Source organism: Crinia signifera, chromosome 9 (genome assembly GCF_055691185.1).
Source record: "Crinia signifera chromosome 9, ASM5569118v1, whole genome shotgun sequence".
NCBI classification, from domain to species: Eukaryota; Metazoa; Chordata; class Amphibia; order Anura; family Myobatrachidae; genus Crinia; species Crinia signifera.
In genome coordinates, this window is record NC_139225.1 from 146008213 (window position 1) to 146023539 (window position 15327).

The window sequence follows — 15327 nt, forward strand, 5'->3', positions numbered from 1 at the left end:
CTGTTGGTTTCGTTAAGACCCATTGGCTGCAGACTGTTCATCAGAAATATCATCTTAGTTTCATATTGAAGTAGGGCTTTGTCAATGTCTCCCCCACGTATGTTCATTTGGATTTGCTTCATGCCGAAGGCTCTTAGATACTTGGGGTCACTGTTGTGGGTTTGTAGGAAGTGGCTAGCTATGGGTGTCAGTGTTTTAAATTTCTGTTTGTCCTGTTTGGCATTCCTAATGCTGCCGATATGTTCCAGGATCCTCACTTTTAACTGTCTTTTTGTCTTGCCTATGTATATCTTGTTACATGGGCAGGTCAGTTGGCATACCACCCCTACAGTGGTGCAGTCTATGTAGGTGTCGATTACCAATTTTATGTTGTATTTGTCCACAAAGTGGGTAGTGGGCATCATGTGTTGACATGCTTTGCATAGTCTGCATTTATATGAGCCTTTCTTGGCATGCAAGGTTTTTCTGGGGGTTGCCAAGTGGCTTTGAACCACTCTATCTTTTAAATTAGGTGAACGTCTCCAGCTTGTTTCGACTTTCGCTGGTAATATTTCTTTCAAGTCTGGATCCGTTTGTAGGATTTTCCAATGTTTTTGGAGAGTTGAAGTAACTTCACGCCATTTATTGTTAAAGGTACCGATGTACCTGATTGGTTCTTCTTGAATTGTTTTGGTTTTTGGGACTAGGAGGGATTCCCTCGGGTATCTTTTGACTTCATTTTTTGCTGTTTTTATTATTTTGTTGCTGTATCCCCTCTGTTTTAATCGATTACACAGTTGTGCCTCTCTTATTTGGAAGTCTGAAGGTTGGGAGCAGTTCCGTTTCGTTCTCAATAATTCCCCTTTGGGGATGCCCCTTATGGTGGACGGTAAGTGGGAACTAGATGCATGTAGAATTTTATTTGTAGCAGTTTTTTTACGGTACATATCGGTGGTAATTTGTCCGTCTTCTTCGATCCTGATTGTTAAATCCAGGAAGGTCACTTCCTTCTGGCTTTCTTCACCAGTAAGTTTTAGATTTAAGTTGTTGTTATTAAGAATAGAGATGAAACTTCTTAAGTCCTCTTGTTGGCCATCCCATAAAATTAGTACATCATCTATATATCTTAGGTATAGAAGCATGTTGTTTGTATACATTTCGTATTGTTCTGAAAAGACCACCTCCTTTTCCCACCATCCCAGGTAGAGGCCCGCGTAGGTTGGCGCACACACCGTACCCATCGCGGTGCCTCTTACCTGGAGGTAGTACCTGTCATTACACAGGAAATAGTTTTTAGTTAGAATGAATTCTAGGAGTTTGAGTAGGAAGGAATTTAGGTCTTGCTGTTTCCCCATTCCTAGGAAGTATTCTATTGCTTTAATTCCATTCCTGTGGTCAATACTTGTGTACAAGCTTTCCACATCATATGTGGCTATCCACGAGCCTGGGTTCACTGAGATGTCCTGTAATTTTGTGAGGACATCCATAGTGTCCCTCACATATGATGGCAGAGATAGTAGGTATGAGCGCAAGTATTGATCCACGAAAATCCTTTCTCCGTTAGGCAGCCCATTCCTGAGACAATGGGCCTGCCAGGAGGAGCAGTCTCACTTTTGTGGATCTTGGGGAGTAAATATAGTGTGGGTGTGATAGGTTTCTCCACTTTTAAGAAGTCCAAATCTTTTTGTGTGATGATTCCATTCACAAAGGCTTCATTGATTATGTTGGTATATATTCTTTGGTGATCCAGAGTGGGATTAATTGTCAATAACTTGTAACATGTATGGTCTCAGTTGTTTATTGAGTTCCTTAATATATAGATCTTTAGACCATAAGACAACATTGTTGCCTTTATCTAATGGTTTAATAATCACATTATCCCACTTTGAGATCTGATGAAGAGCATCTCTTTCTCCTTGTGTAAGGTTGTCATGTATCACAGACGGGGTGTTCTGTTTACATAATTCATCCAGTTCCATGGAAACTAGGTCTAAGAAGACCTTAACTGGTGGGCAGGTTTTATAATCAGGAAAGAAGGTTGATTTTTTCTTAAATTTTCTAGCATCTTGCGGATATAAATTTGATTGTTGATCTTCTTGTTCTGATTCCAGGTCTTCGAGGATTTGGATCATTCGTAGGTCTTCTGCATTCAGGGTGTTGGGATCATCAGGCATGGAGTGTTGTTGTCTCAGTTTAGATTGGTTACAGAAGAATTTCTTTAACAGGATTTTTCGGGTGAAAAGGTGTAAATCCTTTTCACACTCAAATCGGTTGAGTTGTGTTACCGGTGAGAAAGATAATCCTTTCGAGAGTAGTGAAGTTTGTTCATTGGTTAGTGTTATGTCTGATAAGTTTATTATTTTCATTGTGTCTGAGCTTATCTCCTGTATCTTCTGTTTTCCCTGATGTCTTCTCTCCAGTCTCTCTTCTCTCTCTTTCTTCTTTCCCACCTAACGATACTGTCCATTCCTATAACTGACATGGAAGCACAAGTACCAACGTGCTGGTGGTCTGTGATGGCAATCTTAATATCATAAGGGTGTTTGCAGGCTACCCAGCCTCATGTCATTCCTCCTATATCCTCAGCCATTCAGTCCTCTTTGTGGAGTTTCCAGCTGGATTAATGGCAGAGGGCTGGCTACTGGGTAAGTGTGTAATAGTGTGTACAGTGCAATGTGTCACACATAGGGACATTGTGCTTAATAGTATGTTGCTAGTTCTGTCAAAATCCTTCATCCCTGTGCAAAAGTGTGGCCAAGGGGAAAGGGGGTGGCCACAGTCTCTTTCCGAATGTCTACTTGGCATTTTTTCCCCGCGTAGTGAGGGATGATAGGACGATTTGCAGTCTATTTGCTCACTGCCCGTTCACCTCACCTCCCACCAGTGCTGCTGCTCCTTCTGCATCCTGAAACCTCCTTGCGCATATTACAACTTCCTTCTGGTTCCCAGGCTCATTCTCCTCTCTGACAGGCTGGGCAGATTTGGGAGCCGGTGCCTGTAATCAGCCATGTGTGTCTAATAAGAACACAGGCTGATCACCAGGAGGTGGGAACAGATAGGGTCTGGACAGCAAGTTGAGGGTAGCAAGGAAAAGATCGTCCACTTAGCATATGCCACTCAATGCTAGATTTCACACAAATTTACCACGTCTCCTGGTCCGCGCAGGCCCACCACATTACACACCAACTGTCCGTTCACCAAGATACTGCAAGCAGTGAGATTTCTGTGGATATAACTTCTGTCCGCTTCCCAGGGAGACACAGCCACCCGCGACACACATCCCCAAAGGAATTAGAGTGTCAGCTATAAAGTGCGGGAGGACCCGCGCCATAGCCGAATGATGTTATGACGCGACACTCGCAGGTCGGGACCCCGGCGCAGTGCACCTTTGGGAGAAGAGTGGGTGAAGAACAGTGTAGGGCCTGATGACATCAACGTACCCGCTAGGGGCCCGAACGCCTGTCAAGGAGGAGCCGCCTGAGTGAAACCTCTGCAAAATCCGGTAAAATGGGTACACTATTTTTTTTTGCCGGTACAGACCGTTAAAAACCGGTACTGTACCGGCAAAATCGGTACAGTTGGAGCGTATGCAGATGAGGTAGCACGCTCGTTACATACATTTAAACACAAACAAATAGAGTTCATGGTGATGGAAAGCCATCAAATGGGCAATATGCAAGGATTCCTTAGATATATCTTTCAGCAACTAAAAAAAATTGCCAACACTGTCCGTGTAAGTGTGTCCACACAAGTAAGAATGGCTACCACCCTGGACACAGGTCTGGGCGAAATCAGCCAGGCCCTACGGGTCCAAAACAATAATGTAGCCATCCTAAATGAGAGTGCACATGGTCAAACACAAGCAATTACAGCACAAACTACTGCACTGATTGCCCTGCAGACACACTTAAACAACCAAGAGCTACATTTATTAGGCAGCTACATCCACAATAAGCAGTGTGTCAAGTACACCACTGAGTGGCTCACCAACTTCACCCCCACGTAGGAGTGTGCGAACCAGGGGTGGCCTGGGGTCAGGGGGAAAGGGGGGCTGTGTGCGTAAACAGGTTCCAAAAACAGATTGTGAAAGTTGCAAATGTTTATTTTTGTTATAATACAGTTTTGGAATGCATAGTGTGTTGTTGACAATTTATGGAGCAGTAATTGCACAAACCAAGCATTGCTAACATTAGTAATGACGTTCCTTTACAGTAACATGTGTCTGTGGTTTTTCCATTGTAATGATTTGTGTAATTAAACTAAAATGGTGTAATCCACTATGTACTGTGCAGTTAGGGTGTTAAAATGTATTGGTGTTTTAGGTCATTTTTTAAATTACCAAACACTATTGTAAAAATGTACTTACCAGCATGTCATCACCAAGGGATACCTCAGGTTCAGCAGGTTCTTGGGCTTAGACTACTCCCCTAAATATTTGTGATTATGGGGGGGATGCTCTAACATCCGCGCCCCCTTACCGCCGCCCATCACCGGCTACCGCAAACATAATTATTGCATATGATCTAACAGATGCGATAATTATCACAAAAGACAGCTCTTGTGTTAAGAGCTGTCTTTTGCGTTGACCCGGCGATGAGCGGCAGGACCCGGCGGCTCCCCCCTCCCTCTCTTACCCGGCTGCTGCCTGCTGCTACAGGGGGGCTTGCTCTCCTCCTCCCTGCACCCGGAAGAGGATGTAAAGTGCAGGGAGGAGGAGGTCACAGGTCCGGGCAGCTCTGTGCTTCCCGGACATAGGTGAGGGGGGGGGGCAGTGCGGGGCGGCGGTAGGACGAGGCGGGCAGCGGTGGGTTTGCGTTAGAAGCCCATAGGCTTCTATGGGGCATTGCCAGATTTTTCTGGCGATGCCCCCCCGCCACGGTAACCCAGCGGGGGATGCTTAGAGCATCCCAAAATGCAGTAAAAACCCGATAACGGGGTTTTTACCGCATTTTTAGTTTAGAGAATCTCCCCCAATGTATGGCAAATGGTTTATGGCAGCAGTTCTTAAACTGTGGGTCCTGACCCCAAAGTAGGTCCCAACCTTCTCAAGACTCCTCCCATCATTTTGTCCCTCCACAATGCTGCCGTGTATGTTCTGTCTGCTGACTACACATGTGATGTGATGACCTTCTGCAGTAACTTGCTAGGGTCCCGTAATTATTTTTATTGTCTGATGGGGTCCCAGAGCAAAATAGTTTGAGGACCCCTGGTTTATGGTATTTCAACACTTACACCATAGGCACATGATAGTATAGTTTAGAAATGCAATTACCTGAGAAATACCGCATTTTGATCTCCATACGCATCAGATTCCCCTCCGCGTACTCCTTACTACCATAGGTTGGGTAGTTTCAGCTTCCTGCACGACTGCTTCATTGCCATCCTCCACATAACGTGGTTGGGAAAGGGCAATGTTATGTAACATGCAGCAAGCGTAGACAATCATCACTACTTTGGCTGGGTGGTAAAACAATATACCTGATGATCTGTCCAAACACTACATTATAGCGGTGATGTGCAGGGCAATGCAGAGGTGTCATGAGCTACAGGAGACACCCATATCCTGAGTCACCTTGAAAGAAAAAATAAGGTCAGTACAGTATATGGTAACATATGTTAATTTTTTTAAATAAGCAAGGGGCAAACACCGATATTTAAAGTATGGTAAAAGCGAGGGACTGATTACACCTATATATTGGACATATCAGAAGATACAACACACTAAAGTGTGAGTTCTGAGTAAAAAAAAAAAAACATGCACTATAGTACAGGGTACACTTGCTGTTGGTAATTAGTGGTGTCATAAACAAGCATACCCATTATTTATCCAGACTGACATCACCTTTAAAAGTGATTGAGGTTTAGATATATTTCTGGGTAAACTTTAAACACTATTCACACACTACACAGGAGTGCAATAAATGTATAGTATGTAAAGGAACACATAATAGCACTATACATAGTGGACAATCATTTACATAAATTAAAATGTACTTACCAAGTAGCTAGCCCTCCGGCATTTGGTGGTCCTGGAATCGGTCCCAGAGGGCTGAGTGAGGCAGAATATAGGCATCATGGCAGTTCCCTGGGTATACAAAAATACCAAAAAGTTTCACCTGTCACACACTTCGCTCACAACCTAATACATGTATACATAATAGTCCATGGGTATTCCTAGGATTCTCTTGACTCTAATCCAGTTGGTAACTTCTTTTTATTATTTTTATTCCTCTGTGTTTGGAGTATATGTTTGTATACTTTTGACTACCACCCGATAGAAATGTGGTTTGTTATATAGAAGGGTGGCATACCCTACTCACACCAAATGAGAGTGTATTTCTCTTATAAAGGTTTCTTTGAAGGATACAGGTACCGAAATTCACATGGGATGGATGTGGAAACCTCATATAAAGGTATATTTTCCCCAAACCAGGTTCACCTTCACCAAAGGTCTGAAGTGCTATGGTTACAGGTACAGAAAGGATGTGGACAGGGACGTACCCCACTTACATGACACAGTGCGATGTCAATCCTATAAAGGTATCTTTATGGGGTCATCAGACCCAACACTCCTTCCCTCGTTGGTATGCCAGTGCAAGAATGAGAAAAAAAGTACAGTCGGTACTTATAAGAATAACAAGATGTAATTTATTTAAAAATGACAGTTAAAATGATACATAATTAAAAATGGGGTGCTGTCAAACATAACTCTCTGCATTATAAGATAGAACTACTTAACTTAATTACTAAAGTGAAGGTAAACTAATGCAAAATAAAAAACAATTACTAGTTGAAAGTATAATATATGCATAATCATAATAGGAGCCGTAATATTTGAGTGGAACGCACTCAGTCCCGGATGTTTTGCTATGACACGCAAAACCTCTGGCCGGAAGTGCGCTGATGTAGTAAGCCGGGAGCTCTACTGAGCTGCATTACATCCGGAAGGGGAAACATGGTGGACCACACCCGCTGCCGGAAAGACAATGAAGTGTGTCACTAAGAAGCTCTAATGAGCCACAGTACTTCCAGGGAGGGCAGTGCAGTTGAACGCACCCCCTCCCAGAAAAATGAATCGGAGATAAACACAATAAAGTGAGGGCAAATGATAAAAAATAATTACAATAGTCCTACCGTGCGGAATATTCTGCTATGAAAGTTACTATAATTATTTGGCGAACTGAAAAAAAAAATGGCAAATTCACTGGTGGTAGCCTGCAACCACACTGAGCATTTTGAGGTTGGCATCACATACCACCTGCACGTTAAGAGAATGACACCCACTCCGATTGACGTAGACATGTCCCCTCGCGTGCAAAGCCCGAAGCCCAATGTGGCTGCAATCTATGGCTCCCAGCACATTTGGGAATGTTAAGAAATAATAGAAAGCCACCTTAAGGTCCTGCCACTCGGACTCACAACATGGGAATCTAATATATGTGTGCCCCAACTTCTTGAAAGCAAGTAACACTTGATTTAAATGCTTAGAGAAAGTGGCTTGTGAGACCCCCAATGACCATGAGGTCACAGCCTGAGTGGAGCCTGTGGCCAAGAAGTAGAGGGCACACATTAATTTCTAAAGCCCAGACACTGCAGAGTTGGCACCTCCACAAGGGTCTAAATCATCTCTCACCTGCTCATATAAATTCAAAAGATTAGTGCGGTTCAGCCAAAACATCCCCAGAACCTGTTGATCAGAGAGGGAGTCCAGGTACAGCCTGGCACGATACCTAAATGAAGCACGCAGTAATCGGTCTACCTGGATCTGTCGCGCAGCAGTCTTCCTCCTCCTGCAGCTCCTCCAAACAAAGTCACAAACAAGTTGCCTTTGGGTCAATTCGCCCATCAGGACCTGGTCTACATCATTCATGATTTTTAGACACTTTTGAAATGTGAATTCCGTTAGTGCATTCCATTCAATAAGCGATTTGTATACTTTTCAATGCAAAAACATCTGGATGTGATGAAAATGCGAATTACAGCTGGTAAGTGAAAAAGTGCAATTTATTGCACAAAATGTGCGAATTACGTGACTTAGCGCACCCTATTAAGTAAACGGTTTCGCCAAAATGTGGGAAAATGCCATTTTGTTGCCGAAATATTGCACAAATTAAACTAGCACATCCTATTATATGTCACCCCCAATCTCTTCTGTCATGAAAGTGATTTTAAGATCTGAGTTTCTCGTCCCATTTATGGTATCTGCTCTTCACCAAGTAAACACTGATGTGAAAAACTCATTTAATAATTCTGCTTTTCCCTTTTCCTGTTATGTTATTACCGTTTATATTGTTTAATGGGCCTATGTTCTCTTTAATTATTCATTTACTATTGATGTATTTGAAAAACTTTTTGGGATTGGTTTTGCTCTCAGTAACTATGAACTCTTCATTTTCCCTTTTAGCTGTTTTGATTACTCCTTTATAAACTTTGTTTGATTCTTTATACTTGCTGTACGCTATCCAAGTAAAATTTAAATGCTCTTATCTTATTGTTAATTTCTGTCCTTACTTTTTTGTCCAACCATGAAGGCTTTTTCTTATTGAATTTGCCCTTATTGCCTTTAGGAATATGTTTAGTAGCTAATAAATCAAGCACATTTTTTGGTGTATCCCACATTTCCTCTGCATTCTTCCCCACAAATAACACTTCACACCAGGAGAATTTTGTATAACGGATTGTTCCGTATTTCGGAACATTTTAATATTTTAATGATGTATCTTGAGGTATCTGGCATTTATTTTGTACATATACATCAAACACATGAACTAAACACAAATATATTTTATTTGTGCATAAAACAAGGTTTAAAAACATGAAACAGTTTGTGTACAATCTCAGGCACTGAATTTAAATGCCAAGCAATCATTGTCTTGCACATATATAGTGCCAGTTACATATAATTCCCTCAGTAGTGCTGTTACAGATGTCCCCAGTAAGTTTTTAGCAAAAAAAAAACTATTTTGTTCACTTTCTGGAATGTATGGTTTTCGGAATAATTTGGATAACGGATATTCGGATACGGGATACTCAATCTGTATATACATTAAACCAATAATGTATTAGTTTAATAGAAATCCACTAGAAACAAATACATATAATATACGTCAACAATTCAAATTTACATTTAGGGGGGTATTCAATGTCAGGGGAACGGCTGTCGAGCAAGATCGACAGCCGTGCCCCTGTACCATTCTCGCTTTGCTCGACTTGAGCTAGGCAGTTGGGATTCAATGTCCCGGCCGCCGAGCGGCGAGAAAGGGGCGTGGCCGCGAGTTGAGGACGGAAATAGACAAGCTCCGGCCGGAGCTCGCTTATTTCCGGCTTTTCTCAGTAGAACGAGCCCGACAGCTTGTGATGTCGGGCTCGTTCTGCGGAGAACCCCTGTTCAATGCTGTCGGGGAAGACAGCATTGAATAGGGCCCCGCAGCCATCTCCCCCATCGGGAGATGGCTGCGGGAGCACAACAAGATTGAATACCCCCCTTAGACAGATGATGGAAGAGGGGATTTAGACTAAACTAAAATAATAAAATAATAAGAAAAAAGATAAATATATTAAAATCTACATATATATCTATATCAAATCGATTCCAGGACTTCCTCACAAGGGCCCCTCGCATGGTTCAGTGCAGGTTATATTTCCATCTATGAGGTCTAAACTCCTTATTTTGCATTGGGTCCTTGAACTGGGATTTTAGTTATTCATTTATATTTTTAGTTTTTATTGTGCCATTAAATAGTTATAACATTGATTCTCTTGGTATATTCATTTTATTTAGAGCTCCTTTTCATTTCTCTTTGTGTCTACCATATAGGGAGCTGACTACTCCCATCCAGCAGCAGCTTTGACTAAGCAACACATGACAAGCGCTCCATATTAACAATTTGTTAATTCCCCGGTACTTGTTTCCTATCTGGGCGCCCATCGCGGGCATCGCGTGTACATCGCATGCCATTATAATGACATGCGATGCGACCGACGCGATTACCGCGATTTTACATAGGGACCAATGTTAAATGTCCCAATTGACCCGCGATGACCACGATTTACCATAGGAAACAATGTTAAATGGATCAATTTCCCCAAATTATCATAGGGAACAATGGGAAATGGGGCAAAAACACCCCTGAACATAAAAATGTCCCCCCAAAAGTAGTTGACGCCACCCCGCCATAAACGTGAACCCGAAGCGTGGCGAGCGCAGCGAGGCCGCGAGGGGCGGCGGTACGCGTCCTCCGACCTTTTCATGCCCTACTATTAACTAGGGCGTGGAGTGAAAATAGAATAGTGTGGCGAGCGCAGCGGATACCTTCACAGTTATACGCGTCCCCTCGCGGGCTTCCCAGGTGTCCATGGCGACGCGGACACCTGGGAAGCCCGCGAAGGGACACGTTTACCTGTGAAGGTATCTGCATCCCCTCGCGGGGCTCGCTGCGCTCGCCACGCTTCGGGCTCGGTGGCTCGCTACGCTCGCCACACTATTCTATTCTCACTCCACGCCCTAGTGGATAGTAGGGCATGAAAAGGTCGGAGGACGCGTACCGCCGCCCCTCGCGGCCTCGCTGCGCTCGCCACGCTTCGGGTTCACGTTGATGGCGGGGTGGCGTCAACTACTTTTGGGGGAACATTTCAATGTTCAGGGGTGTTTTTGGCCCATTTACTATTGTTCCTATGCTGATTTGGGTAAATTGATCCATTTTACATTGTTTCCTATGGTAAATCGTGGTCATCGCGGGTAAATTGAGGCATTTAACATTGTTCTCTATGGGAAAATCGCGGGCATCGCGTCTGGCCCATTGCACCCGATTTTTTATCGGCCGCGATGCCCGCGATGGCCCCGATTTTACCCCCCGATGCCCGCGATTAAAATCGTGGGCGCCCAGATTGGAAACAAGTACCAATTCCCCTTTTTTTGTCATTTAATATGGGCCTGTGAAGGATAAAAACATTCTGGCAAAGATTACCAGCACTAATGGCTTCAAATAGTTTGCCGAAATGTAAGAGATTCTTTGATTAGTTGGAACCAGTCACATACATGTAGCTAGTTTTGAAAAAAGGGGAATTGGTCAGCGTCTCCATGTAACTAGCAAACATGGTGGCACGCATTTTCCAATCCCTAAAAGGATATTCAATAGCCACCACATTAATGCTTTGTGTCATTTAGAAAACAACGGTTGTTTACAAATTTTATACCAGAAGTAGGGACATGCTGAATTCCTTGTAAGGAGCATCCCTCCAGCAATTGGTGAGGGAGCCCACTCGTAAGGACGCAATATTAGACTTAATACTTACAAATGGTGACAGAATATCTGACATAAATGTGGGTGAAAACCTGGGATCCAGTGACCATCAAGCAGTATGGTTCAAAATAAAGACAGAGACTGACTCATCGCACACAAAAACAAAGGTGTTAGATTTGAGGAAGGCTGATTTTGTAGAGATGGGAAACTGTGTAAAGGCCCATACACACTAGAAGATTTTCATTTAAAAAGACTTTGCCAAAATCTCTGACAGATATACCTTTCACCAAAGTAGTGCGTACACACTGAGCTATTTTCCCCAAAGAGCAAGAGATTTTCAGGAGGCGAAAGACTTTGCTGAAAATCTTTCATATTAAAGGCTATTTACATAATGGGCGGGTTTGAATTCCAATGGTGGGAGCAAGGGCCATCTAATAATTCAGTGCCACTAGGAATTTTGGGGTCTTGGACTGATTTTCAGTCTGCCCCCCCCCCCCCCCCCCGGTACATTTGTCGGCATCTGTGATGAGGGAGAGGGGTGTGCGGTGGGATGCCGGGGGGTGCGATGGGGCACGGGGAGTGCGGTGGAACACGGACGGGTTAGTGGTTCCGCTCCTGAGCTTTACGCTGGCGTCTGACATCAGGCGACGGAGTCTCTGCTGCTGCTGGCTGCAGCGGTTCGGCTCACCGGCACTGCAGGGGTGCTGAGGATAGAGCTGCCTGGACCCTACCCTCTGTCAGAGCGGCGGGGCCCGGGACAGTTGTCCCCATAGCACTCCTGTTCAATACATATCATTAGTGGGCAGTGGTGCCAGTAATATATACATTGCTGGCCTGTGCCAGCAATGTATATATTAATGGCTAATAAATAAAACTTCATTGGTGCCCACTGGCACTGGCTTATGAAACTCATTGGTGCCCAGCGGTGCCAGTAATATATACATTGCTGGCACATGCCAGCAATGTATATATTACTGGCTTAAGGATCTCATTGCTGCCCAGCGGTGCCATTAATATATACATTGCTGGCACATGCCAGCAATGTATATATTACTGGCTTAAGGATCTCATTGGTGCCCAGCGGTGCCATTAATATATACATTGCTGGCACATGCCAGCAATGTATATATTACTGGCTTAAGGATCTCATTGGTGCCCAGTGGTGCCATTAATATATACATTGCTGGCACATGCCAGCAATGTATATATTACTGGCTTAAAAATGAAAACATTGGTGGACAGTGGTGCTCCGTGTGGAGCAGGACAGAGGGAGGCGGAGGGAGCAGGGTGTAGGGGGGCGGGGCGTCAGCGTGTCAGTCAGTTTGGCCGGGCGGCAGAGCTGGGACCCAGGAGAACAGGAGGACGGCGGGGGAGCGAAGCTCTGCAGCATCCAGCCGCAGCAGCAGACTGAGCAGGGCAGCGCGGTCCAATCCTGCAGGGTGAGTATTTTGACAGGCGATGGGCGGCGGGGGGCAGCGGGGCGGTCCGCTGGGCTGAAAGTGGTTAATCTTTCAGCCCGGCCGGCGTACACACATGGCGATGATGGATGAAAAACCATCCATCATCGCCTCATCTGCTGGTAAAACCAGAAGATGAACCACTTAACTAGCGATGATGCGGGAGCACGCATCATCGCTAGTCGGCAATCTCTGGGGCATACACACTGGGCGATTTTCAGCCGAAAATCGTCAAGTGTGTATGGGCCTTAAGGGTTTCTTTGGCAGAGTTGAGGAACTTGGAAGGAGTGCAGGATAAGTGGGAAAAATTAAAAAGTGCAATTCTAAAAGCAACAGAACTTTGTGTCAAAAGTGTTAGGAAAAACACAAGAAAAATGAAGCCATTGTGGTTTGCAAAAGAAGTAGCAAGTATTGTGAAAGCAAAAAAGTTGTCATTTAAGAAATTTAAGCAGACGCAGAAGAATGAGGACAAAGAGGTGTATCTTGTTAGCCAGAAGGAGGCTAAGAAGGTAATTAGATGTGCAAAAGCACAGGCTGAAGAGAAAATGGCCCAATCAGTGGGTAAAGGGGGGAAAACTTTTTTTAGGTATATAAGTGAAAGGAGAAAAACAAAAAGTGGAATAATAAGACTAAATACAGAAGGATATAAGGATATAAATACATTAGAGACTGTACAAAGAAGGGCAACTAAAATGGTGCATGGCCTACATCACAAAACGTACCAGGAAAGACTAAAAGATCTTAATATGTATACTTTAAAGCAGAGAAGGGAAAGGGGGGACATGATAGAAACTTTTAAATATATCAAGGGTTTTAACAAGGTACAAGTGGGAGACATTCTTCACAGGAAGAGGAGCAGCAGAACACGAGGACATGCACTGACACTAGGGGGAGGAAGGTACAGGTGGGAGACATTCTTCACAGGAAGAGGAGCAGCAGAACACGAGGACATGCACTGAAACTAGAGGGAGGAAGGTACAGGTGGGAGACATTCTTCACAGGAAGAGGAGCAGCAGAACACGAGGACATGCACTGACACTAGAGGGAGGAAGGTACAGGTGGGAGACATTCTTCACAGGAAGAGGAGCAGCAGAACACGAGGACATGCACTGACACTAGAGGGAGGAAGGTACAGGTGGGAGACATTCTTCACAGGAAGAGGAGCAGCAGAACACGAGGACATGGACTGAAACTAGAGGGAGGAAGATTCAGGGGAAATTTGAGGAAGAATTACTTCACAGAAAGAGTAGTAGATAAGTGGAAAAGCCTCCCATCAGAGGTGGTAGAGGCAAATACAGTAGTACAATTTAAACATGCTTGGGATAGGCATATTGATATCCTTACAAAAAAATAAGGATCAAATATGATTTGAGGTAACATGTTTAAAAAAGGGGCAGACTAGATGGGCCAAGTGGTTCTTATCTGCTGTCACTTTCTATGTTTCTATGTTTCCCATACTAGTCTACTCTCCCGGAATGGCCAGATGGCTTACATCAGACAGGTTCTGCTTCCTTTCCAGCTTAAACCAACCGTTCTCTGGCAATACAATTTTATTTCTCCATTGTTCCATGTGATTTCCTATTTCAACACCCCTCTTGAGAAACACTGATTAACCGGTATACAAGAGGCATTGGGGTAGCTATGCCTATACATTGTGGTTGATGTCTCCTGTAAGTAGGAATGTTTGCTTGTTCTTGTTGCAGATTAGGGACCTGATTCTGGTTGGCATTGTAAGCTGCGAAGATCACAGGGAGAATGTCAACCCTGGTGAAAAGGTGTCCAGACATTAAGGTGTGCCTTAATATCCTGTGCACTGCACATGTCTACAGTGCCAGATTAAGGTCTACATGGGCCTGGAGCTGAAAATTATCAAGGGCCTATTATGCGCAATAATAAGGGTTGTGGCCAGCACCTAATAATGTGGGAGGCATGACCAGTGTTCTGGTTGGGTGGTCTGCTCATGGGTGTGTCTCTATTTGTGTAAATACTTTCAACTTATGATATATGCCTGGAAAAGGCAGGGGGCTGGCATAGGAAAAATGCAGGGAGATATATTGGTGTGTGCCCTCTAAAGGTGCGCCCGCAGGATGCCAATGTCCTAACATACTTGCGGGGTGAGGCGGCGTTCCAGTCATAAAAAAATACTGAAAGCCGAAACTTGGTAGACAACATTTCAGCACCTTTTATGTGGTCAACTAAGTTTACCACACCATATACCCCTTATACAAATCATGCAGCACAATAGTAACCCCCTGATACTGTACTTGCCTTTTCTTTTACACATTGGGAGAAATTTACAAAGATGAATTTGTGGAAAAAAGTCGTATTCGTACATGAAAAGTCGTGATTTTTTGTCGTATTCGTGATTTTAGCATTTACTAAGCTTCATAATCGTAGATTCGTATTTGCCGTATTGATGTTACAATACGAATACGAATGTCTACACCATCGATAGAATCCGGCTGATTTTAACATTGCACAACCGTACTTTAAGCATTTACTAACAAGTCGTATTCGTAAAATGCAAATTTGCGATTCGTGAATACCTACGATTCATAACACTAATACGGGAAAAAAATATGATTTATTTTTAAGGTGTATTTTGAAGTCTACTTCACCGGATTCAATGGAACACATGGGTTTTAAAT